The 24,121-nt window shown below is 37.8% G+C and overlaps 1 protein-coding gene and 1 long non-coding RNA gene across 3 annotated transcripts in view; one reads left to right on the top strand and one right to left on the bottom strand.

Moving 5' to 3' along the window:
- Positions 1 to 546: 546 nt before the first annotated feature.
- LOC141571146 (uncharacterized) lies at positions 547 to 1,990 on the bottom strand. Its single transcript, XR_012495832.1, has 2 exons — positions 1,842 to 1,990; positions 547 to 1,030 (listed from the first exon to the last, which is right to left on the bottom strand). It is a non-coding gene; the product is annotated as an uncharacterized LOC141571146 (long non-coding RNA).
- A 42-nt stretch (positions 1,991 to 2,032) lies between these two features.
- UBAP1 (ubiquitin associated protein 1) overlaps positions 2,033 to 24,121 on the top strand; it is a 53,418-nt gene continuing 31,329 nt past the window's right edge. Inside the window, exon 1 of one of the 2 annotated variants that reach the window (XM_019734408.2) lies at positions 2,033 to 2,250. The gene's annotated coding sequence lies outside the window, so the exon portion shown is untranslated. The remainder of the gene's footprint in view (positions 2,251 to 24,121) is intronic. The other variant, XM_074330652.1, reaches the window with a different exon arrangement.

Here is a 24,121-nt window from a genome sequence, read left to right on the forward strand (position 1 = left end):
TCAAAACTCTCCAGTGGCTTTCAGCTCACTTAGAGTAAAAGTCAAAGTCCTTAAAATTATCTACAAGATACTATGTGATTTAGCTGTCTGTTACCTCTCTGCCTCCATCTCCCATAACTCTCCTCTTTGCTCGCTTCATTCTAACCACACTGGGCTGCTTACTGTTCCTAGATCACAGAAGGTGAGCTTCCACCTCAGAGCTTTTGTGCTTACTGTTCCCTTGGCCTGGCATTTTCTTCTAGAAATCTGCATGACTCATTTCCATACTTCCTTCAGGTCTTTAGCCAGATGTCACCTTTCCCTGGTCATCCTTTATAAAGTTCAACCATGGATACTTTCTATCTCCTTTCCTCTGCTTTCTTCTTCTTCTGAACACCTATCACCATTATTAGTAAATATTTTCCTCTAGGACGTAAGCTCTGTGAGAGCAGAGATTTTCTTTCTTCCTTTCCTTTCCTTCCTTTTTGGTCTCTTATTTACTGCTGTATCCCCAGTGTGTAGAACAGTGCCTGGTATATTACAGGAACTCAATAAATACTTGTTAAATGAATAAATGAAAATTTTATTTGTTTAAGGAGTACCAATATACTACAAATGTGTACTCCTTGCCTCTTTCCTGATTTCCAAGCTCACATTACCTCCTGAACATCTCTCCAGAAAATCTGCCATCATCTTAATCAGTTTGGCCAGCTGAACTCATTATTTTCTCCCTTTAGGACTTTAGTAAACCTTAGGTTTTTCTTGTTTCTGTTGGTGAGAGACCCCAAAACCTTGGCTCCTTCTTCACGATTTCTCCTCCCACACTGAAGGTCTCTAAATCTTGGGTCAGTCTCCCAAATCTTGCTCCAGTTGATCCCCCAGTCTCCATTCCCACTGTTTCTGCTTTAGTTCAGGTGTGAGTCTTTTATCAATGCAGAAGACTACCATGTAGTCTCCTATGTATTTTATTCACTGCTGTCATTTTAATTCTCCTGATGAAGAGCTTTTGTTCACATCACTGCTTTCTCCACAAATCTTCTGTGGCTATTATCTGTTGAAATAAGTAGGCAAATAATCCAGAATTGATGATTAGTTATTTTCTGCTCACTTTAACTCCCTCCTTCTGGAATGCCCACTTTCTCTCGTGAGTTAAAACTGCTGCATCTTTTAAAGTACAAATATTATCTTTTCTGGAGTTCCAGAGAGAAAACGGCTGGAGAATTAGGCGCGAGAGTGTACACACACTTTACGTACCCAGAAAGTGTAGATGTAAATCCCTTAGTCAAAAGTCAATTTTTCCAGATCCATTGATGCACCATTATCACCTTCTTATTTTTCTTAAGAGTTTACTGTTTATTCTTCTATTTCTCCCACCATTTAGGAATTTTGGAAACAAAGATTCATCTCATTCAGTTAGTAATCCTCCATGCACCTGATTCCAGAAGACACCCAATAATCGCAGAAGGCAGTAAAAGTTTGGGATTGAATTACCTGGTTTAAACTGGTTGAATGTCAGGATTGCAGGGAGCTTTAGAGGTTACCTTTCAACCCATTCATTTGTAAATGAGAAAGTGACGCCATTACCAGAAAGGATAAACTTGTACCAGGTCACAGACGCGGGCCCAAAGCCAGCCATCCTGATTCCCAAGGAGGTCTCCTTGATAAGTCTTTGTGCGTCCCTTCGCGTTTCAAGGCTCTCCCGCCAGATAGATGTCTACTGCGCCTATCTTCCAGTAGTATGTTAAGACTCCTTGACCAGAACTCATTTTTTCCATATCCCATCTGCCCTCCGCCCCTTCAACTCTGGTCCCCTCACTCCGAGTCTCCTGCCTGAATCCGCTTCTCCAACCCCTATGCCTTACCCTCTCAGTGACCTTCTCCTTTCCTCCCTCCCTTTGGGTCAGCGGGGTCCACTGGTTCCAATTGCAACGTTTCACGCAGCAGAGGTTATCCGGCACTACCCAAGACGTTAGGTACATCACTGTCGGCTCCTCCCATTGACCGGGGGCGGGGGAAAGCGCGGCGCCATGACGTCAGACGCCCGAAGGGGCGGAGCGGTGAGGGGAAGGAGGTGGGAAGTAGGACTTCAATATGGCGGCTGTGATACTGGCGGTGGCTACGGAGACGGTCTGGCCCGGGGCGGGCAGAGTTGAAGGTGGTGGCGTTCGCTCTCCCTAGGGGCCGTCAGGAGCTCAGCGAGGACCGAGCCTGGGAGGTTGGCCGGTGCCAGCACCTTTTGGCTTCTGGGACGGCGGCGGCAGCGGCGTTCAGGTGAGGGGGCCTCCTTCTGGGAGAGAGGGGCGGAGTTGGGGGGAGGGGACCGGTACTGGGAGAAAGATGGGGGAGGGAACCAGGGCAAGAGGCTAAGAGGCCCAGCTGGATGAAAGGAGCTGCAGCTGAGGGAGTGGGAGAGAGAGAAGGGGCCAGATATCCGGGACTTCGGGAGGATTCAGGGAGAAGGGTCGGAGTGAGGAGACCAGAGTTGAAGGGACCGGGGGCAGATGGTATGTGGGAAAATGAGTTCGGATTAAGGGGACTAATATACTACTGGAAGATAGGCAGTAAGACATCTATTTGGCTGTAGTGATAGCTCGGTGGGAATTAGAGGATATCAGGAAAGGGGATCCAGGTTTCAGTAAAGAAGATGAGTAATGGGGAGTTGAGGGTGAGCTGGGGACGTGAGGTGCAGATTTAGTTCTCCCTGAGGTGATGAGATTTGGGAGAAAGGGAGGAGACCAGACCCGGGGTGAGTGATCTTTGGGGATATCTTTGACATTGTCTGGTCTTCTCCACGTATGTTTATCTTGCCTCTTTTGTTGTTTCTTGGGTGGTGACTTACCTGTATAGTACACCTGGGCCTCAGAAACAGCCCCAAATCTTTCTTGTGGAACATCAAGTTAAGGTTCATTTATTTGATCTGTATCAGTGATCTCTGGCCTTTGTGTTGTGGCCACATGTACTGGTTTCTAGACTAGTCTCTTAAAAGAATAGCTGGGCATAAAAAATAGATTTTATATTAAACAGAAATTTTTGAGAGTTTTTAGACACCAGGAAGTGTTGCAAAACCAGATTTGGTAATTTAGGTAACTATCAAATCTATTCTGTTCTAACGCCACTTACTAGTGCTTTCTCTCTTTCCTCAGTTCTGTATTATATTAGTATTTGAGAATTTGAATAGATATGATGAGTTTCTCTTTAGAATTTTGTCAGATTTGATGGTGGGAAAAACAGGGCACTTTTTAGTGATAGCTAGCTTTTTCTAGTTAATGTCTCAAACTTGTTAAATGGAAAGTTTCTGTATTATTTTATAGCAAAGACTGTAAAATGTCAAAAGCCTAAAAGAATTACATTGTCTGCATTTATTTATTTTTAATTGGAGACTTATAAACTAATTTTTTGTTTCTAATCCTTCCTACTCGTATTTATTCAGTATTTATTGAATGCCTATTGTGAGTTACGTTAATGAGTCATAATTATGGAAATGGGAATATTAATGTTTCTTTAGTGAGCATCTCTATCACTGTAAAGCAGATAACTTGCAATGGCCTCATTGGAAGATAAAGTATTATTTTAGAAATGACAAAAAAGAAAATTAAAGTATGCGACTATAAGAATTTCCTGAATTTTTCTTTTGTTTCATATTTAACTCAGTACCTCGTCATGACACATTTTATATATATATCTGAACGATTTTTTCATTTTGATTTTTGAAGAAGACAGTGACAGTATCCTGATATAATATTAAGTCTGTAGACAATTCTCATCAGTGGTTGTTCGTTCACATTTCTTGGACTGGCAAATGTCACTTTATCTCATATCTTTTATTTTATGTCTTGACTGTAGTAAGGTATTTAAAATAAGATTCCTGAAGTTTACTTCAGTGACTAAAATTCTCTTAAGTATTTTCAGCATTATAGATGTATTTTAATTAGTCCAGAGTGTAGATTACAAATTTTCCTCTTCTCTAATTATATTATTTAATGTTTTGAGGTTTTTCACTTGTAGATTATTTTAAATGTAAACTTTTTCCCCACAGACTAACAAAAACCCAACCATCAGTTTTTGTATAAAAATCATGTAATTTTCTTTATACAATCTCAGTAAATGCAAAAGGTATTACTTAGTACCTTGAAGTGTTAAATAAGCTTTTTCTTAGACTCAAAAAAATCTTGACGCTTAGAAATCAACTGGGTTTAGTTTTCCATATAGCATGGGAATCCTTGGTTCTATATCACGAAGTGAAAGTCTATCTTCTTTTCCAGAATTTAATTTCTTATTTGGAAAAGAGCCTTTCATTTCAGTTAGAAAAAGAAGTAAGGAGGGTATTGCTCTTCTAACCTGTAGTCAGGCACAATATCTTGTAAGAGTAATTTGAGTGTAAGAGTAAAATTTTCCTATGAATTGAGAGTTATTTCAGGCTTTAAAAATTTTAGGTGAGGGTAGCAAGATTTACAAAGGGAAAGGTGCTAATATGAGCCTGTGTTAATGAGCTAAGCATTGTTAAGCACTTTACATAATCTCACTTAATCCTTACAATTTGATTAGGTAGGCAGGTTGTGATACGCATTTTATTTTTATTTTTATTTTTTAAAGATTTTATTTTTTGTTGGGGAAGGGGATCAGGAGTTTATTGGGCAACAGTGTGTACTTCCAGGCCTTTTTTTGCCCCAAGTCAAGTTGTTGTCCTTTCAGTCTTAGTTGTGGAGGGTGCAGCTCAGCTCCAGGTCCAGTTGCTGTTTTCTAGTTGCAGGGGGCACAGCTCACCATCCCTTGTGGGAGTCGAACCAGCAACCTTGTGGTTGAGAGGACCCGCTCCAACCAACTGAGCCATCTGGGAGCTCAGCGGCAGCTCAGCTCAAGGTGCCGTGTTCAATTTTAGTTGCAAGGGGCGCTGCCCACCATCCCTTGCGGGACATGAGGAATTGAACTGGCAACCTTGTGATTGAGAGCCTGGTCTCCAACCATCTGAGCCATCGGGGGGCAGCTCAGCTCAAGGAGCCGTGTTCAATCTTAGTTGCAGGGGGCAGAGCCCACCATCCCTTGCGGGACTTGGGGAGTTGAACCGGCAGCCTTGTGGTTGAGAGCCCACTGGCCCTTGTGGGAATCGAACCGACAGCCTTCGGAGTTAGGAGCATGGAACTCTAACGGCCTCAGCCACCGGGCCGGCCCCATATGCTTGCTTTTTAGGTGTTGAGGAAATTCAGTAATTTAACTAAGGCTATAGCTGTAAAATGGTAGCGTCTGAATTTGAGCTTGGATTTGTCCAAATTTAATGCCCATACTTCATCTGTTACACCATTTTGCCCCTGTAAGGTGGTCACAGGGCCATTCTAATTCCCATCAAGTAAATTTAAAGTATGAGCACTAGTTTTAAAGTAATGCCATTTTAAATTACTTGTTCTCATTGAAATAGTGTTACTGGAATGATAAATAGTTCATTAAAATTTTAGTCGATTAGGATGTCATCAGTATTCTAGGAGGAAATGAATACCTGAATATTTTGTACTTAACAAAATAAACTGGAGAAACTGGATAAGGGACTAAAAGTTTTATTTGTATTACTGAGTCAGGTTGGACTCAGTTCACTAAGGACCAAAATTTGTGTTCGGCAGTAATCTGAATGTGTTCTCAGAATTCTAGATTGGTCATTATCAGTTGCTTAAAGCTTACCAAACACTTCCAGTATTTCAATCACTGAATTGGTAAATGTGAATATTGTGGTTGGTGAGTCAAGCCAGCAAGTGTGTGTCTTGGTTGCTTCACTTCCCCAACACTTGATACTGTCAGACTTTTAAATTTTTTTTAATCTGGTGGGTTTGAAATGATATCTGTTGTGTTTTTATTTGCAATTCCTGAAGTTGAGCATCTTTTCATATGTTCATTGTTCATTTGTGCTTCTGTGAAGTGTATATTCAAGTTCTGTGCCTATTTTTATTTTGAGTTTCTCTTTTTCTGATTGATTTTTGAGTTCTTTATATATTTTGTATACTAATTAGTTGTTAATTTATGGGATGCAAATATCCTCTCCCAATTTGTGACCTGTCTTTTTATATCTAAATAGTCTTTCCGTGAGAAAAGTTCACAATTTTAATAAATTGAAATTTTCACTCTTTTTGTTTTCATGGTTTGTGCTTTTTGTATCAAGGAAATCCTTCTCTTCTGCTATTTTAATATAATAGTATATCGATCTATAATGTGCCAGATTAATGTGGCATCTAATCTGACAGTTCCAATATTTGCTTGATTAGAAAGGCAAACTTCTCAGGAGTTGCATTCCTGTTGTCTTTGGAGTTAAAGGACTAGAGAGTTTTCAAAGCATCTTGAATTATGCCTTATACACAGGTTACATATATTTTCCAAAACTGGGAAACCAACAGATTTATGATTGAAGTGTATGTTTTACTAAATGTTAATAATCTGATTTTACAATGAGAAACTTTCTGGTGTGGACAGTATTAGATAACAATTCATAATGAGTCACTCAGTTTAAGCAGTTAGCATTTCTACTAAAATATGTTCAGAACGATTTTTTGATGTCTGGTTTTTAGAGTGTTGCGTTTTATCAAGAATAACTGGATTGCGGAAAGGCTGGTGTGAAAACAATTTGGAAGTTTTTTGTTACATAGGTTAAAATTCTGTGGAATGTAATTACATGGTCAAGTGAAAAAAAGACAAATATGTAAATTTTCATAGTTAAACAACAGCTTGTTTATGTATTTTTTTTTTAGAATGGGTATCACATGTTTATTTAAATTCCATTAAATACATTTAGAAGAATGAAGCAACTGTTACTAATACTGGAGAAATTACATCTATTTAAAGTCATTATGAACATTTCAAAGCAACTAGAACATAAGTGAGGAAGTATATAGCTTTTTTGTTTCTTTGTTTTTAAACTTTTTGCCCAATTTCTTGGACTTGTGTGGCTCCTATCCATCATTAGACCCTTATCTCTTAAGATCTGTCTGTTATATCTATTTATCTATCTATCTATCTTGGGGCATTTGATTTTCTCTGTTGTGTATTAAAGCCTGTTAAAAACTTTTTTTTTCCTGGAAGAAGACTAGGGACTTCCTTGACTTTAGGAAGAGTTCAGAGAAGTTAAATGTTTGATCCTGGCAAAGATCATGTAATATAAAACATCCACCAGACATTATGCTGCAAATAGTCTATAGTGATATTTGTAAAAGGTATGTCCCTAGATCTTTGAGATCTTGTATTACTACCATAGTTTAGAATGTCCCTTATAGCATATAGAAGAGTATAATGTAAACATTTTGGTTACCATTGGATTTGATGGGTAAATAGAGCAACAAAAGTAGAGATTTGATGTTAAACTCACTCTTCAGCTACCTTTAACTCCCAGTCTTCTGATTATTACTACTGGCTGGCCTATCCCTAGCCTCCGTTAACAGCCCATTGGAGACTCAGGGTCCAGCTGGCTTGGCTTATCATGTACTGCGTCTTGTCATCATGGTCTTGGTCCCAGGCAGGGTTTGTATCCTTCTCATTTCTCCCCTTATTGGTGAACATGAAATCTTTCTAATCCTAACATCTTCCTATAGTTTGCAGTGTTAACATTTCCTTCTACAATTTGGTTGGGGAAGGAGATGAGCAGTAACTTCTTTTGGTGAGTTATACTTTATACTACTCTTTATCAGGTAAGCGATTCCTTTCATGGGTGGGATTCAAAGTCAAATGTCAGCCAAATTACAAATTATGATGTGGAGTGGATTTTAGGGGTAGCTTGTGAATCTCAAAATTGGAAATGTTTAATTTCTTCCATAAAAGGTTGTTCTCTTTTCAAGTCATTCTAACAACAGGAAATAAATCAACCTACCCCAAATTTTGTTCTGGACATACTTTAAAAATCACCAAAAGTCTTGAAGTGTTTATATCCTGTCCATCCCTTTTCTGGAACAGGAAATTCTAGCTTATTCAGAGACCTAGGTGTTTTACATAAGCGAAATGCCAAGATAACTAAACATTTCCTGTTTGAGGGCCTATATTAAACAAAATTGTTAGATTACTAAATGAGAATCTTATAAATGTACCTTCAATACTGCAGTCAGTAATAAGGTGTGCAGGGCTTATTACAGATGTGTCTAGGATACTGTACTTTTTGAGTTGGGTCTGTAAAAAAAACAACGTTTTTGGTGTGTATTACTGGCAGTTTGCATAGTGAAAGAGTGTACATATTTGGGTAACGGAGTCTTAGTATTGTAAGAAATTATTTTTGGGCTCAGTTCTAGTTTGAGATGTTCGAGATCTGTCCTGTTCAATACAGTAGCCACATAGACGGTGTAGGTCATGATAGACATTTCTGTTGGACAATGATTTTCTAGATCAGTGATTCTCAAATTTTAGTGTGCATGTAGATTACCTGGAGATCTTGGTAAAATGTAGATTCTGAGTCAGTAGTTGTGCATTTCTAGACAAGCTCCTAGGTTATGTTGATGGTCCATGGACCATACTTGGAATAGTAAGGTTCTGAATTTACTAAAACATATAGTTTGATTTGGGATTCTTTCTTACTTTAATTTATTATAAGCTTTTTGATTAGTGTCTTTTGCTGTGGGAGATTGTATTATAACAGGACAGTGAATTGAAAGGTCTAAAGTTCTAGTTCTGATTTTCCATTTAAAAACTGAGCATCTCTTTCAGCCTTGAACTTTTTAATTTATGAGGATAGTAATAACTGTTTATATCTCATAGCATGTGAAGCTCAGATAAGATGATATATGTGATAGTATTTTGAAAACTACATGAGGCTTTATGTATAGTTTTGAAAACTATAAAGTTTTCAACATTCATTAGAAACATGATACTTCTTTTTCACTGTCAGCTAATAGACTTATTTACTAAAGCTAATATATTGCATTTTATTCAGAAATTCTCAGAAACTTTTATTTCTTCATTTATGCTTAATGTTTGTCTCTCTCCATTAGAATTAATTTTAATGAAGGATTTTGTCCTGTTACTGCTGCCACTTAGAGTAGTACCAAGCAATGATAATAGGTACACATTAAACAAATGTTGAGTGAATGAAGCATGAAGCCTGAGACATTTCTTTTTTTGTGACCAGGCAGGGATAGTTTTTCATAAACAGCAAAATTTGGGAATGAGATTTAAGTCGGGGGAAACAAGGAAGTAGTAATTATTTAGCTAGTTTTTCCATTGGGGGAAATAAAAAGGAAGCCAGATACTATACCTCTTCTCTTAGAATTCTATTTATATGTGTCTGTCTTACTATACTTTTCCGACAGTTCTTTCAGTAATTGTGTACAATCTCTTGGGTATCCGTTTGACAGTGTTTAACAATTAATATTTGCTATCTCATTTTTTTCTGAAATATTTTATTTTATTTTTTTAAAGATTTTTTATTGGGGAAGGGGAACAGGACTTTATTGGGGAACAGTGTGTACTTCCAGGACTTTTTTTTTTTTTCCAAGTCAAGTTGTTGTCCTTTTCAATCTTAGTTGTGGAGGGTGCAGCTCAGCTCCAGGGCCAGTTGCCGTTGCTAGTTGCAGGGGGTCAGCCCACCATCCCTTGCGGGAGTCGAACCGGCAACCTTGTGGTTGAGAGCCTGTGCTCCAACAAACTGAGCCATCTGGCACTGGCCCATGTGGGAATCGAACCGGCAGCCTTCGGAGTTAGGAGCACGGAGCTCCAACCGCCTGAGCCACTGGCCCGGCCCTGAAATATTTTAAAGTTAAATTATAGAAATTTCACATGAGAATACTTAATTATGTAATTTTTTTTAATGAAGACATTTTCTTTCATAAACACAATACTGTTATCATACCCAACCATCAACAGTAATTCCTTAATATCGTATTTTTTTGTGTTGTGTATCTCCTAACTACTTATTGTACAAGGTGTGATCAAAACGTACGGTGAATGTTTAAATAAAAAAAGAATTTATTACAGTAAAAGACACATTGCCATTTATCCCCCTCAAAATGTTCCCCCTCGCTTTGAACACTCTTGTCACTTTTTGAAGCAGTTCTGGAAGTCCTCTTTCATGAGTGTCTTTAGTTATGCTTTCGTGGCTGCCTCGGTATCCTGAATTGATTTAAAATTTATAATTTTTATGGTCATTTTGACTTTGGGGAAGAGCCAGAAGTTGCACAGTGCCAGATCCAGTGAATAAGGTGGATGAGGACACATTGTAATATTTCTGTTTGACAGAAATTGCCATACCAGAGGCGATATGGGATATGGAGTGTTGTCATGATGGAGGATGAAATCGTTTGCACATTCCATGTTAATGCATTGTTCGTGATCCATTATTTACAGCACACTTTAAAAAACACCTTCTCTCAACTGTAGCTCACACCCGATTGACTGCACTGAACAAGTTGAAACTTGTCACACACAGTTACTAAGGTTTGACGCACCGCTTCCCGTATTGAAGATCCCTGCCTTTCCATTGGATGGCACTCAGCGCAACGTTCACCGTAGTTTTTGAGTACACCTTGTAGTTTGAGTTTAATACTTTTTTCTTTTGACCTTTGTAGTAGCTTTTAAAATGGCTGATATGGGGGCTGGCCCGGTGGCTTAGGTGGTTGGAGTTCCGTGCTCCTAATGCCGAAGTTTCGATTAGGAGCGATTCCCACATGGGCCAGTGTGCTCTCAACCACAAGGTTGTTAGTTCGACTCCTCGAGTCCAGCAAGGGATGGTGGGCTCTGCCCCCCCGCAACTAAGATTGAACATGGCACCTTGAGCTGAGCTGCCGCTGAGCTCCCAGATGGCTCAGTTGGTTGGAGCACATCCTCTCAACCAAAAGGTTGCTGGTTCCTCGACTCCCGCCTGCAACTAAGGTTGAACATAGCACCTTGAGCTGAGCTTCTGCTGAGCTCCCGGATGGCTCAGTTGGTTAGAGCGCGTCCTTTCCAACCACAAAGTTGCCAGTTCGACTCCTGCAAGGGATGGTGGGCTGACCCCCTGCAACTAACAATGGCAACTGTACCTGGAGCTGAGCTGCACCCTCCACAACTAAGATTGAAAAGACACAACTTGACTTGGAAAAAGTCCTGGAAGTACACACTGTTCCCCAATAAAGTCCTGTTCCCCTTCCCCAATAAAATCTTTTTTAAAAATGGCTGATATGCTATATTTTTTAAATATTTGGCTTTACTTGTGAGATTTTTTTTTTTCCCTTTCTGATATTTTCTTATTTCTGGTTATGACCTCCTCTTTTCTTGTTAAAGATCCTGGAGCATTTCTTGTAAATCTGGTTTAATGATGATGAAGTCCTTTAGTCTTTGCTTGTTCAGGAAACTCTTTATCTCCTTCAAATCTGAATAACCTTGTTGGTTAAATTATACTAGTTAGTAGGTCCCTTTCTTTCAGTATTTGAATTATGTCCTGCCATTCCCTTCTGGCCTGTAAAGTTGCTGTTGATAAATCAGCTGATAGCCTATGGGCTATCAACTTGTTTTCCCCTTCATTACTTCAAGATTACCTCTTTATCTTCTGACTTTTACCATTTTAATTATATATATTAGTGTGGGTCTTTTGGGGTTCATCTTTTTTGGAACTCTCAGTACTTCCTGGACCTTGATGTCTTTCTCCTTTCCCATGTTAGGAAAGTTTTCAGTCACTGTTTCTTTGAAAAAAAGCTTTCAGTTTCTTTCTCTCTTCTTCTGGGATTCCCTATAATGCGAATATTTGAGGGCATGTTGTTATCCTAGAGATCCCTTAGACTATTTTTGTATTTTTAAAAAAATTTTTATGGGGAATATTGGGTAACTGTGTTTTTCCAGGACTCATCAGCTCCAAGTCAAGTCATTGTTTTCAATTAATGTAGTCATGGAGGGTGCAGCTCAGCTACAAGTCTAGTCATTGTTTTCAATCTAGTTGTGGAGGGCGCAGCTCACTGGCCCATGTGGGAATTCAACCAGCGACCTTGGTGTTATTATGAGCACTGTGCTCTAATCAACTAAGCCAACTGGCCACTCCCTATTATCTTTTAAAATTCTTTTTTTGTGTGTGTTTTTTGTTGTTGTTGCTGTTCTGGTTGGTTGACTTCCACTAATCTGTCTTTCAGTTCACTGGTCTGTTCTTCTGTATTGGTTAATCTACTGTTGAGCCCTTCTAATGTATTTTTCATTTCAGTTATTGTATTCTTTAGGTCTGCTTGGTTCATTATTACACTTTCTAACTCTGTTGAAGTTCTCCCTAAGTTCCTCTGGTCTTCCCTTAAGTTTGGTGAGCATCATTATGATCGATCGTTTCTTTGAATTCTTTATCAGGCAGATTACTTATCTCCGTTTACGTAGGGTTTTTCCTGGGGGCTTTTCTTGTTCCTTCATTTAAGAGATACTCATTTTTCATTTTGTTTGACTTTCTATGTTTGTTTATATGAATTAGACAAAACAGCTGTCTCTCCCAGTCTTGAGAAAGGGGGCCTCTGTGTAGGCTGTGTGTACCAGGTGTTTTGGCAGGCTGCTAGGAGCTAAGTGGATGCCTAGGGTGTCCAGGGCACTGTCCTGTCAAACCAGAGTGGTTCCAGGTGGGGAAGCCAGCTCTGTGTAGTAATACCCTGTTGATCCTGCTTGCTCCCTTTGTTCGGGGCTAAAATGGGCTTGGGTGATGCATCTGGGAACACGCTGTCAGTGACCTTGCAGTTAGACCAGAGCACCTGGATAGAGGTGCACCGCCCCTCTGCCCCCATGGAAATAGAGGGGGATGTAAATGTACTCATCCCTTCCTTCTGACCCCGGAGAATTCCCACAGTCCCTGGATGGCTCCCATGGCTCCTCAGCCAACTTATACAATCTTTTTTGTTGTTGTTGTACAGGAAGTGGTCTTGTGTATAAACAACCTCTGTGTAGGCTTTATGTGTTGGGTAGTTTTTAGAAGTAGGTTGGAGCTAGGCAGGTGCTTATAGTGCTTGGGGCACTGGCTTGCTGGGCTAGAGTGGCTCTACCTGCTGGGAGGTGTGTGGTGATGCCTTGTTCTTCCTGCTTTCTTCTTTTGTACGGTAATATAACTGGGAATGTGCTGGTGATCTTACAGGTAGGCCAAAGTACCTTAGCAGAGCTCCTGCCCACCCTATGGAAGTAGAGGTGGATATGAACAGTCGCTCTTAAGGGCTCCTCCTGTCCAGAGTTTTCCTGCAGCTCCAGGAGGACTCCCATGGTTTCCCAGCCTTCTCTGTTTGGTCTCTTTCTCTTGCTTGTTCAGAAGCTGTTCATTCAGTTCTCAGTTGTCTCACAGGAATAAGTGCTCTCTATATATGTGTATGTTTAAGTTTGCTCATGGGAGGGACGAGGTCATATTGTCTTCCTATGCATGCCGCTGTCATCTTGGACCTCCTAAAATCGTAGTCAGCATGCAATAGTATATTAGTTTCTGGTGTATAATGTAGTGGTTCAACATTTTTATAGCTTATGATGTGATCACATTAGTCTAATAACCATCTTTCACCATACCAAGTTATTACAATATTATTGACTATGTTCCCTTGCTGTATACTACCTCTCCGTGGCTTTTTTATTTTATAATTGAAACTTTGTACCTCTTATCCTCCTTTACTTTTTTCACCTGTAAATGTAAGAATGTCCAATCCTGTAGAGAATTTTTATAAAAAATTTATTTGAATTAAAGAGAGGATAAACTGGAAGCAAGAGCTCAACAGACTGATAAAAATGCTTTAGAGAATAACAGTTTGCAGGTTTTAAAAATACATTTAAGAAGGATAGTAAGGAAGATTACATGAAGGTGGGAGAAGGCAAGATGGGATCAGAATGGGATTAGTGCCCTTATGAAGAGGCCCAAGAGAGCTTCCTTGCACCATTCCATGGTTAAGTGATGTTATAGTGAAAAGACAGCTGTCAGTGAACCTGGAAGTAGACTCTCACCAGGCACCAAATCTGCTGGTGCCTTGATCTTGGACTTCCCAGCCTTCAGAACTGTGAGAAACACTTTTGTGTTGTTTATAAGCCACCTAGTTTGTGGTATTTTGTTATGGTATGCTGAACAGTCTTCTTGGTTTTCAGTGTACAGGTTTTGCACATTTTTGTCAGATATATCCCTAAATGTTTCATAATTTCTGGTGCTATTACATAAACGGTGATTTTTAAATTTGGAATTTCTGATTGGTCATTGCTTGTATATAAAAATGCAATTGGTTATTATGAGGTGTGATAAAAAATAGGCAGAATGTTTAAATTAAAAAAATGTATTACAGTAAAAGGTACATTGCTATTAATCCCCCTCAGAATGCTCCCCCTCTTTTCGAACATGCTATCTCATTGTACTAGCCACTTTCTGAAGCAGTTCTGGAAGTCCTGTTTTGTGAGTGTCTTTAGTTGTGCTGTCCTGGCTGCCTCGATGTCCTGAATCGATTCAAAACGTTTACCTTTTATGGTCATTTTGACTTTGGGGAAGAGCCAGAAGTCACATGGTACCAGATCCGGTGAATAAGGTGGATGAGGACACATCGTAATGTTCTTATTTGAGAGAAATTGCTGTACCAGAAGCAATGTGTGACATGGTGCATTGTCATGATGGAGGATGAAACTGTTTGCCCATTTCTCAGGCTGTTTTCTCCATGCATCATTTCTTAAACTCTCTAATATGCACTTACAATATTCAGAGTTCACCGTAGTGTTCCTGAGTACAAAATCAGCTCGCACAATTCCATCAAGGTCAAACAAAAAACACAATTAACATCACCTTGATGTTAGATTTTGATTGACGTGCTTTTTTCGCATGAGGAGAACTGGGTGATTTCCATTGAGAACTCTGAACCTTGGTCTCAGGATCATAACTGTGGACCAAAGTTTTATCTCTCGTGATGACATGTCTTAAAAATCTGGAATCTGAAGTGGCATGATTGCGTAACTCCAACAAAACTGACAAATGCTGTTGCTTTTGTTTGAGGGTCAAAATGCATGGAATAAATTTCGCATTCACTCGCCTCATGTTCAAATCTGTTTTAAAAATGCTTTGAATGGAACCGTAAGAGATGTTCAGATCCTCAGAAATTTCCCTAATAGTCATTTGCCTGCTTGATCGAATCATTTCCCTTAACTCTTTCAACATTCTCTTGGGTTTTTTATGTTGAAGGATATCCTGATCTCTCCTAGTCTTCAGTCGATTCACAACCATTAAGAAATCGTGGGAACCACTTGTAAACCGTCTTCATAGTCACTGCAGCATCACCATAAACTAATTTTAACATTTCATGTGTTTCTTTAGCACTTTTTTGCAGTTTGAAACAAAATTTTATGTTAATGTGTTGTTCGTGATCCATGATTTACGGCACACTTTAAAACAAACCTCTCAACCGTAGCTCACACCCGATTGCACCGAACAAGTTGAAACTTGTCACGCATTGTTACTAAGGTTTGAAGCGCCGCTTCCCATATTGAAGATCCCTGCCTTTCCGTTGGATGGCACTTGGCAGCAGCATTCATCATATGTTTTGATCACACCTGGATGTGTTGATCTTATATTCTCCCACCTTGATAAATGTATTAGTTCTAGTACTCTTTTGTGGATTCCACGAGATTTTCTGCAGATCAGACTGTGAATAAAGACAGCTGTTACTTGCTTTTTCCAATCGCGATGCCTTTTATTTCTTTTTTTGTCTTGTTGCACCGGCTAGGACCTCCAATACAATGTAATGAAAGTGGACAATCCTTGCCTTATTCCTGAACTTAAAAGTCTTTTACCGTTAGGTAAGATGTTCACTGTAGGTTGTTTTTTTTTAATAGATGTTCTTTATCAAGTTTATGTTAGTTTGCTGAAAGTTTTTTGAGGAATGGGTATTGGATTTTGTCATGTATTCTTTCTGTGTCTTGAAATAATCATGATTTTTCTTTTTTAGTTTTAATATTATGACATTGACTTTTTTAAAAAAAATTAATATACTTAGCCAATATGCATTCCTGGGAAAACCCACACCTTGTCATGATATATTGTGCTTTGTATATATTGTTGGATTCGAGTTGTTAAAATTTTAAGAATTTTTGTATTTATGTTCATGAGGGATATTATTCTGTAGTTTTCTCTCTTTGTAATATCTTTGGCTGCTTTGGTATCAAGGTAATGTTTGTCTTAAAGAATGAGGAGAAGTACTCCTTCCTCTAACATTCTGGAAGGGTTTGTGTAAAATTGGTATTATTTCTTCCTTAAACGTTTGATAGATTTCATCAGTAAAGCCATCTAGACACTGAATTTTCTTTATGATAAATTTCTTAACTACAAATTTAATTTCTTTAATATATAGAAGGCTATTGAGGCTATTTCTTTTTGGGTGAGCTTTCGTAGCTCAAATGAACCCCCAAGAAATTGGTTCATTTAAGATGTGAAACTTTAGTCATAAAATTATTTCTATATAGAATTTTAATCTTTGTAAGATCTGTAGTAGTGTTCCCTCCTGCATTCCTGATACCACCTTTTTTTCTTTCCTTCTAATGAGCCTTGCCTACAGATTTACCAATTTTATTGACCTTTGCAAAGTATTAACTTTTGGTTTTACTACTTTTTCTCTTGTTTTTCTTAGTTATTACTTAGAAAAGAATTGATGCTTTTTTATTTGAAGTCAGTGGTATTCTGACTTTTAATGTTAGGTTAGCCACCTGTGACTTCATTGTGTTACAGTCAGGTTTCCAAACTGCCTGCCTTGCTTACAGTACCAATATTTCCCATTTTTCTGAAAATAATGTAATGCACTTAACATTATAGGTAAGTTAACTGGCTTGTACGTAGTTGGATAATTGTGCATTGTATTGATTGAGTCCATAAAATTATATTGGGGGATAAGGATTTTTAATATATGTTTACATTTGTATTAAAAGTAGTTCTGTATTACATAAACTTCACATGTTAAGCAAATCTTTTATATTTGGAATTTCCTAAACAGTGTTTCTGCTTCTGTGATAGACTTAACCAATATGTCATACTTGTGACTTTGCAGTTGGTAATTCTAGTTAGACAGACACAGACACTGGGATGTTATTTTTGAGTAACTTGGTTTTAACAACCTCGTAGGATTTGTATTTCTATTCAACATGGATAAGAAAAAGTAATATTAATATTTTGTTAATGGACATAGTCCCCTGTGTTGAAATTTTTATATAATGTGCTGTGATTTTCTTTTCTAGTCTAAAATAAAATATGCCAGCATCCTCATTCTTTTAAAAACTTTTCTGAACTTTACTTGATGGTGAGAGGAGAGATGGAACATTTTCTTATTGTCTGGAGGATGTTAGAGTTTGTTTATTTTCCAGGGGTGTTTCAAAAAATTTCGAACGTATGTATGCTGAAATTACATTTTTAAGCCTTATACAGGGTTTCTCTTTGTCAAGGACTCATGTTAATATAAAAATGAATGGGTTTCTTACTATAGGTGATGGTCTTTTGGTAGCAGTTTTTTTTCTTTATTCTTTAGAGTAAGTACAAGAACTACCTTTCTTAAAATAAGATTTAGGAAGATAAAAAAAAAGATTTAGGAAGATGAGGAGATGCCAGTAGACACTGTTAACTATTGCTTGCATTATCTTATTTAATCCTTATGATAATTCCCTTTAGATTCTCTTGATAATCTTTGTTTTTATTGGTAAGTAGAATATGTTAAATTTTGTTATTAGGTAAATTACAGCCCATTTTGATAGATACCTATAAAGCAACTAAGATTTGTCAAAAGACCTGCTTTGCACTTTTTGTGTTCTTTTATTAGAAATTCTTTCATAGTAAGGCTTCTCAGTTGTAAAATATAGAAGATTCTTTTGTGTACGTATTGTATGTACCTTTAGCTTTGTAAGTAGAGCTAGTGTCACAAGTGCCAATAATCTTAGGTTGATTGGTACATGCTATGTAGATTGCTTCTTTTCCATCTTTCTTCTTTTTCCTTTGAAATTTTGTGTGGAAGGAAACTATCATTTTTCCTGAAAAGTTTTCTACAGCTAGGAGTTTCCTGTTTAATTCAATTTACTACTATTTTAATTAGAATTTGGTTGTGTGTATATAAATACAAATACAGTCGTTCCCCTGTATCCATTGTTTTGCTTTCCATGGTTTCAGTTACTTGTGGTCAACTGTGGTTGGAAAATATTAAATCAAAAATTCCAGAAATAAACAATTCATAAGTTTTAAATTGATCACTGTTCTGAGTAGTGTGATGAAATCTAACACCATCCCCCTCCATCTTGGCCAGGACATGAGTCATCCCTTTGTCTAGTGTTTCTGTGCTGTGTGCGCTACTTACCTGTTAGTCACTTAGTAGCTGTCTTGGTTATCAGATTGATTGTCACAGTATTGCAGTGTTTGTGTTCAAGTACCCTTATTTTATGTAATAATGGACTCAAAGCACAGGAGTAGTGATGCTGGCAATTTGGACATACCAAAGAGAAGCAATAAAATGCTCCTTTTAAGTGAAAAGGTGAAAGTTCTTGACTTAATTAGGAAAATTTAAAAAATCATGCTGAAGTTGCTAAGATCTGCAGTAAGAATGAATCTTCTATCAGTGAAATTGTGAGGAAGGAAAAATAAATTCATGATAGCTTTGCTGTGTAGAAAGTGCAAAAATTACAGCCACAATGCATAAGTGCTTAATTAAGATGGAAAAGGCATTACATTTGTGGGTTGAAGACATGAACAGAAAACCTGTCCTGATTGATGGCAGTGTGTTGAGCCAGAAGGCAGTGAATCTGTATGAATGGATCCCCTGAAACGAGCGATACCAAGCCATTTACTGCAAGTAAGATGATTACACAGATTCAGGAATAGGTTTGGATTGAAAAATAAAATATTACTGGAGAGACCACATCCATATAACTTTTATTACAGTATATTGGTTTAATTGTTCTATTTTATTATTAGTTATTGTTAATCTCTTATGCCTAACTTGTAAGTTAAATTTTATCATAGTTATGTACGTGTAGATAAAAACATGGTATATATAGGGTTCAGTCCTTTCCATGGTTTCAGGCATCCACTGTGGTGGGTCTTGGAACGTATCCCCTGTGCGTAAGGGGGGAATACTGTATACACATTTATAAATATCTGATTTAGGGGTAGCCAGTTAGCTCAGTTGGTTAGAGCATGGTGCTACCGTGTTTCCCCGAAAATAAGACCGGGTCTTATATTGATTTTTGCTCCAAAAGACGCGTTAGGGCTTGTGTTTAGGGGATATCATCCTGAAAAATCATGCTGTGGCTTATTTTTCGGTTAGGTCGTATTTTCGGGGAAACATGGTAATAATATCAAGGTTGCCGGTTCGATGCCCACATGGGCCACTGTGAGTTGCACCCTCCTTAAAAAATAACATAAAATAAATAAATAAGACTTTGTTTCTTATTTTCTTTTTTTCTGCTATCCTTCAAGTTTTGGTATTAGTATTATGCTGATCTTGTATAATAACTTGAGAATTTGGCAGAATTAGGTACTTACTGAACACTACTTACAGACACTGTGCTTGATGCAGTGGTGAATGAAATAAAAGTGGTTCCTGTCCTCATGGTACATAAGACCTAGTGGGGAGATAGGCAATAAACTGCAAAACTATATTTGTTTCCATTTTATGTGTTGGAATAGTTTAAATAAAATAGAAGTAATCTGTTTCTTAACTTGATAGAACTTTAAATAAAGTCATTTATTCTGGTGTTTATTTTAACATAAAAATATTTTATTTGCCTGTAAAATTACTTAACAACCCTTACCTTCTCCCCTCAAATCCTTGACATTCTACGAAGTTGTGTCATCTTTGTGTTGTTTGTTCCCTGGTACTGCACAGTGTTCCCTGGGGATATGAATTCTCAAGTTTGGTGGGCAAGGCTCTGGTACTTCTTTGTTTCTATGGGGAAAATCATTCAGATTTCATATGATTGGAACAGTCAGAGTGATGTAATCCACTGAGTATGAAGACTGTTGGAAGAACAGAAAATTTATGTTTGTGTTTCTCTCAGGTCAGATTAATAGCCTCTAGTTAGGTTCTTTGTATTTTATATTAATCAGTTATATTGTATTGGCTACTTATAGAGTGAAGTAGTATTATTAGTGTCAAAAAGTCAGCATTTTCTTTTCCTTATAAAAACATGGGTGTGGTCTGTGTATACTTACTGAGTCATAAACTCAACAAGTGATTACACATGTTTATGTGCCCTCATAGCTAAGAATATGAAGTCTTGTGATATTTCTTATATGTATAGGCTATAAAAACCATTAAAGTCCATATTTATAAAAGAATATATCTAGACCCCTAATTCTGAAAAGGTTGTCAACAGATAATTTACTATAGGACTCTCTTTTTACAGAAGAAGCCCTGAATTTTTTTGTTTCCCTTTTCCTTTCAGAGGTTTTGACTAGCTTCAAACCATTGCAAGTTGATGGAAGCAGTGAGACTAGAACCCAAATGTTTAACTGTCCATAGTGCTCTTTTCTCCCTTGTTGTGGCATGAGTTTGTGATATGATTTTTGGAAGAGCTGGAGAGGAGGTGACGTTTAGTAACTTCTTGAAATTATTTTTTTCCCAGTCAATGTTTATTTGCAATTTAAAAAGCTAAATTGATGAACTTGTGGCCGTATTTCCTCTTGGGGAATTGTACTCTTCTTACTAAACTCTAAATCACATTGAAGAAAACATGTTAAATGAATTTTAATGAATTGGTTAATATAGTCACTTGAAATTTCTAATTGGCTAATACTTTATGTCATGACTCCTCTACTTTAACTTTTAAACTAGTCAGTATTTTTCTTTTCTTCTATTATGTTAGTCTCAGAGGCCTTATGATTTCAGAGTAGTTATTGGTAACTATAAGAAGTCATTGTTTAACTTTTTCATTTTTTGTAATAGGCATTTTTTTTTAAGTAATATATTTGCAGCCCACATGATTCTAAATTGTACATTTCAGGTTTAACCAACATCATAAAAATACTTTGAGGACACCTGCACCCATACATTTCTATTACATGATTAGTTCTTTGCCCATTCTTCTCTCTTCTTAGTAATGGACATCTTGTTCCTGGGCTTAGTGCCTTCTGTAGTTTCCCCATTAGTCAGCACTCTCACATGTAGCTTCTACCAGGTAGTCCCCGCTGGTCACAGGCAATGAGTCACCTGGGCCTGCACTGGAGCTCCTCCCAAGAGGCTCCAGAAGCAATATACATGGAGGTTGGCTTCAGACCACAGCAGAGCACAACCCTATAGCCCCCACAGTGGGCACACACAAGGGTGATCTCAACAGGCATCAGAGCCCGCTGGGGTGAATCCCCCGCATACAAGGTTGGACAATTAAGTTCGTGAATTCACGCTGAATATCATTGCTGAATATCACTACCTCATTACTGAATATCACTACAGTCACCTTTGAAATACTCCCTTGGAAAGCTATGCTCCAATGCCAGGGCCTAGTCCACCCTTCAAAGCAATTTTGGAACTCTTTCTGGAATGGCCATCAGAGCTGTGGTCATATTACCCTTGATGTATGGCCATCTGGAATTACCCTTGATGTCCTGAATGTCATCAAAATGTTTTTTTTTCAATATTTCCTTTATCTTGTAAAGAAAGAAGTCATTGTGGGCCAGATCAGGTGAGTAGGGGGGCGTTCTAATGCAGTTATTTTTTTACTGGCTAAAAAAGTCTCTCACAGCCGTGTGAGCTGGTGAATTGTGATGTAAGCACCATGAATTGTTGGCGAAAAGTTCCAGTAGTCTAACTTTTTCACTCAGGCTTTTTCAGCACTCTCAAACAGTAAACTTGGTTAACTGTTTCTGCAGTTGGTACAAATTCATAACCAGGAATTCCTGTGATGTCCAAAAAGGTTAGCAACATCGTTGCAGCAAGTTTGCAATCTTACTTGTCAGACCTCATAGCACCCTGTAAGCTTTGGATGTAGCCCAACCCCACAACCAGTCAACCTGAGGGTCAATCCCACCCACTTACATGCCAGTAGCAATCAAAGCTCAACTAAGACAGGAGGGCACACAAAACCTATTCAAGGGACACTTCTGAAGCACCTGGTGCAGCTGTCCAAGGAGACTGTGCCAGGGCCCCATGTGGCACCTACTACATAAGGCCACCAGGCTAAGACTGGGAGATATAGCAGATCTACCCAATACATAGAAACAAACATGGAGAGACAGCCAAAATGGGGAAACAACGAAATCATGCCAAATGAAAGAATAGAAAACTGCAGAAAAAGAACTGTAGGAAATGGAGGCAAGCAACCTACTAGATACAGAGTTCAAAGCAAATGTTATAAGGATGCTCAAGGAACTTAGTGAGAACTTCAACAAAGAAATAACAAGTGTAAAAGAGGACATAGAAACCATTAAAAAAAAAACAAGTGAAATGAAGAATACACTAGAAAGAATCACCAGCAGATTAGATGAAGCAGAGGATCGAATCGGTGATTTGGAAGCCAAGGTAGGAGAAAACACCCAATCAGAACAGCAAAAAGAAAAATGAATCCCCAAACTATCCCCCAAAAATGAGGATAGTTTAAGAGACCAATGAGAAAACATCAAGGATAACAACATTTGCATCATAGGGGTACCAGAAAGAAAAGTGAGAGAGCAAGGGATTGAGAATTTATTTGAAGAAATAATAACTGAAAACTTCCCTAACCTGGTGGGGGAAATAGACATACAAAGTCAGGAAGCTCAGCGAGTCCCAAACAAGAAGAACCCAAACAGGCCCACACCAAGACACATCATAACTAAAATGGCAAAGGTTAAAGACAGAGAGAATCTTAAAAGCAGCAAGACAAAGGCAACTAGTAACTTATAAGGGAATCCCCATAAGATTGTCAGCTGATTTCTCAACAGAAACATTGCAGGCCAGAAGGGATTGGCACAAAATATTCAGCATGATGAAAAGCAAGGACTACCATTTAAAATCTAAGGACAGATAAAGAACTTCCCAGACAAGAAAAAGCTAGAGTTCACCACCACCAAAGCAGTATTACAAGGAATGTTAGAGGGACTTCTTTAAGATGGAAAAAAAAAAGTGCAGTAACTACATATCTATCAGCAATTAATATAAAATAATATTGAATGTTAACTGTAATTGAAAATTTTTAAAAGGTGGGGGAAAGGTGAAGGGGGAATAAGAGGTTCACATTTTCAGGTATAAAACAAGTAAGTCATGGGGATGCAATATATAGCATAGAGAGTATAGTTAAAAATATTGTGATAGCATGGTAGTGTCAGATCGTTGCTGGACTTATGGTGATCACTTGTTTAGGTATATAAATGTTGAATAACTATTGTGTACACCTAAAACTAATATTGTATGATAGCTACATTTTTAATAGAAATCTTATTAAAAATCTCATTGGAGTTAGGTTTCTTTTGGGTAGCAAGAGCTCTTTGATAACCTTTCTTTTTTCTCTATAGTTATAGGTCTCGTAAAGACTTTTGTCTTTGCTAGGGTCAGTTTTGATAATGTTTTCCTAGAAAATTATCCATTTTATTCAGGTTCTTAAATGTATTTGCAAAGAGGTGAACAAAGCAGTGTCTTAGGATTATGTCTTCTGTTTATATACTTATTCCCCCTCATCCTTTTTTAAAAAAATATGTTAGCTGGATGGTTTATATATTTTCCAAAGAGTCAGTTTTTGGGTGTATTTATTACTTGATCTACTTTTCTGATTTTTAATTGATTATTTTCTGCTTATATGTTTACTGTCCCCATTCTTGGGTTTTCTTTAAGTGGTTATTTATATCCCATGTCCTTATGCTGTGAATTTTCCTGAGTACTGCTTTCGGTGCCTATTGTAGGTTCTCAAATGCGTTATTTTTATTGTCACCATCTTCTGCAATTTTATTTTTGGTACTCTCTTTGGTATGTGAGTTCTGTAAGAGGAGTTTAAAAAATCAGGTAGTAGGACTTTTTGTTTTGTTTTCTGATGTTATTTTTATTAATTTGTCTTTCGACTATTGGCTGTGCTACTTCTGATTTTGGAAACTTATTGAAATTTTCTTTGTGACCTGATATTTTACTCACACGTTTTTGTAAAATGTTCAGTGAGTACTTGAAAAGATGTATTATGCTTTTGACATAATATGAATTAGATCTTATTTATGTATTTCTTCCTAGTTCTGTTTCCTATAGTTTTTGCTTTATGAGTGATGATGTTATGTTACTTGGGGCAATTCATAACGTTAGCTCTTCATCACGGATTG

This window comes from Rhinolophus sinicus, linkage group LG04 (genome assembly GCF_036562045.2).
Source record: "Rhinolophus sinicus isolate RSC01 linkage group LG04, ASM3656204v1, whole genome shotgun sequence".
NCBI lineage: Eukaryota > Metazoa > Chordata > Mammalia > Chiroptera > Rhinolophidae > Rhinolophus > Rhinolophus sinicus.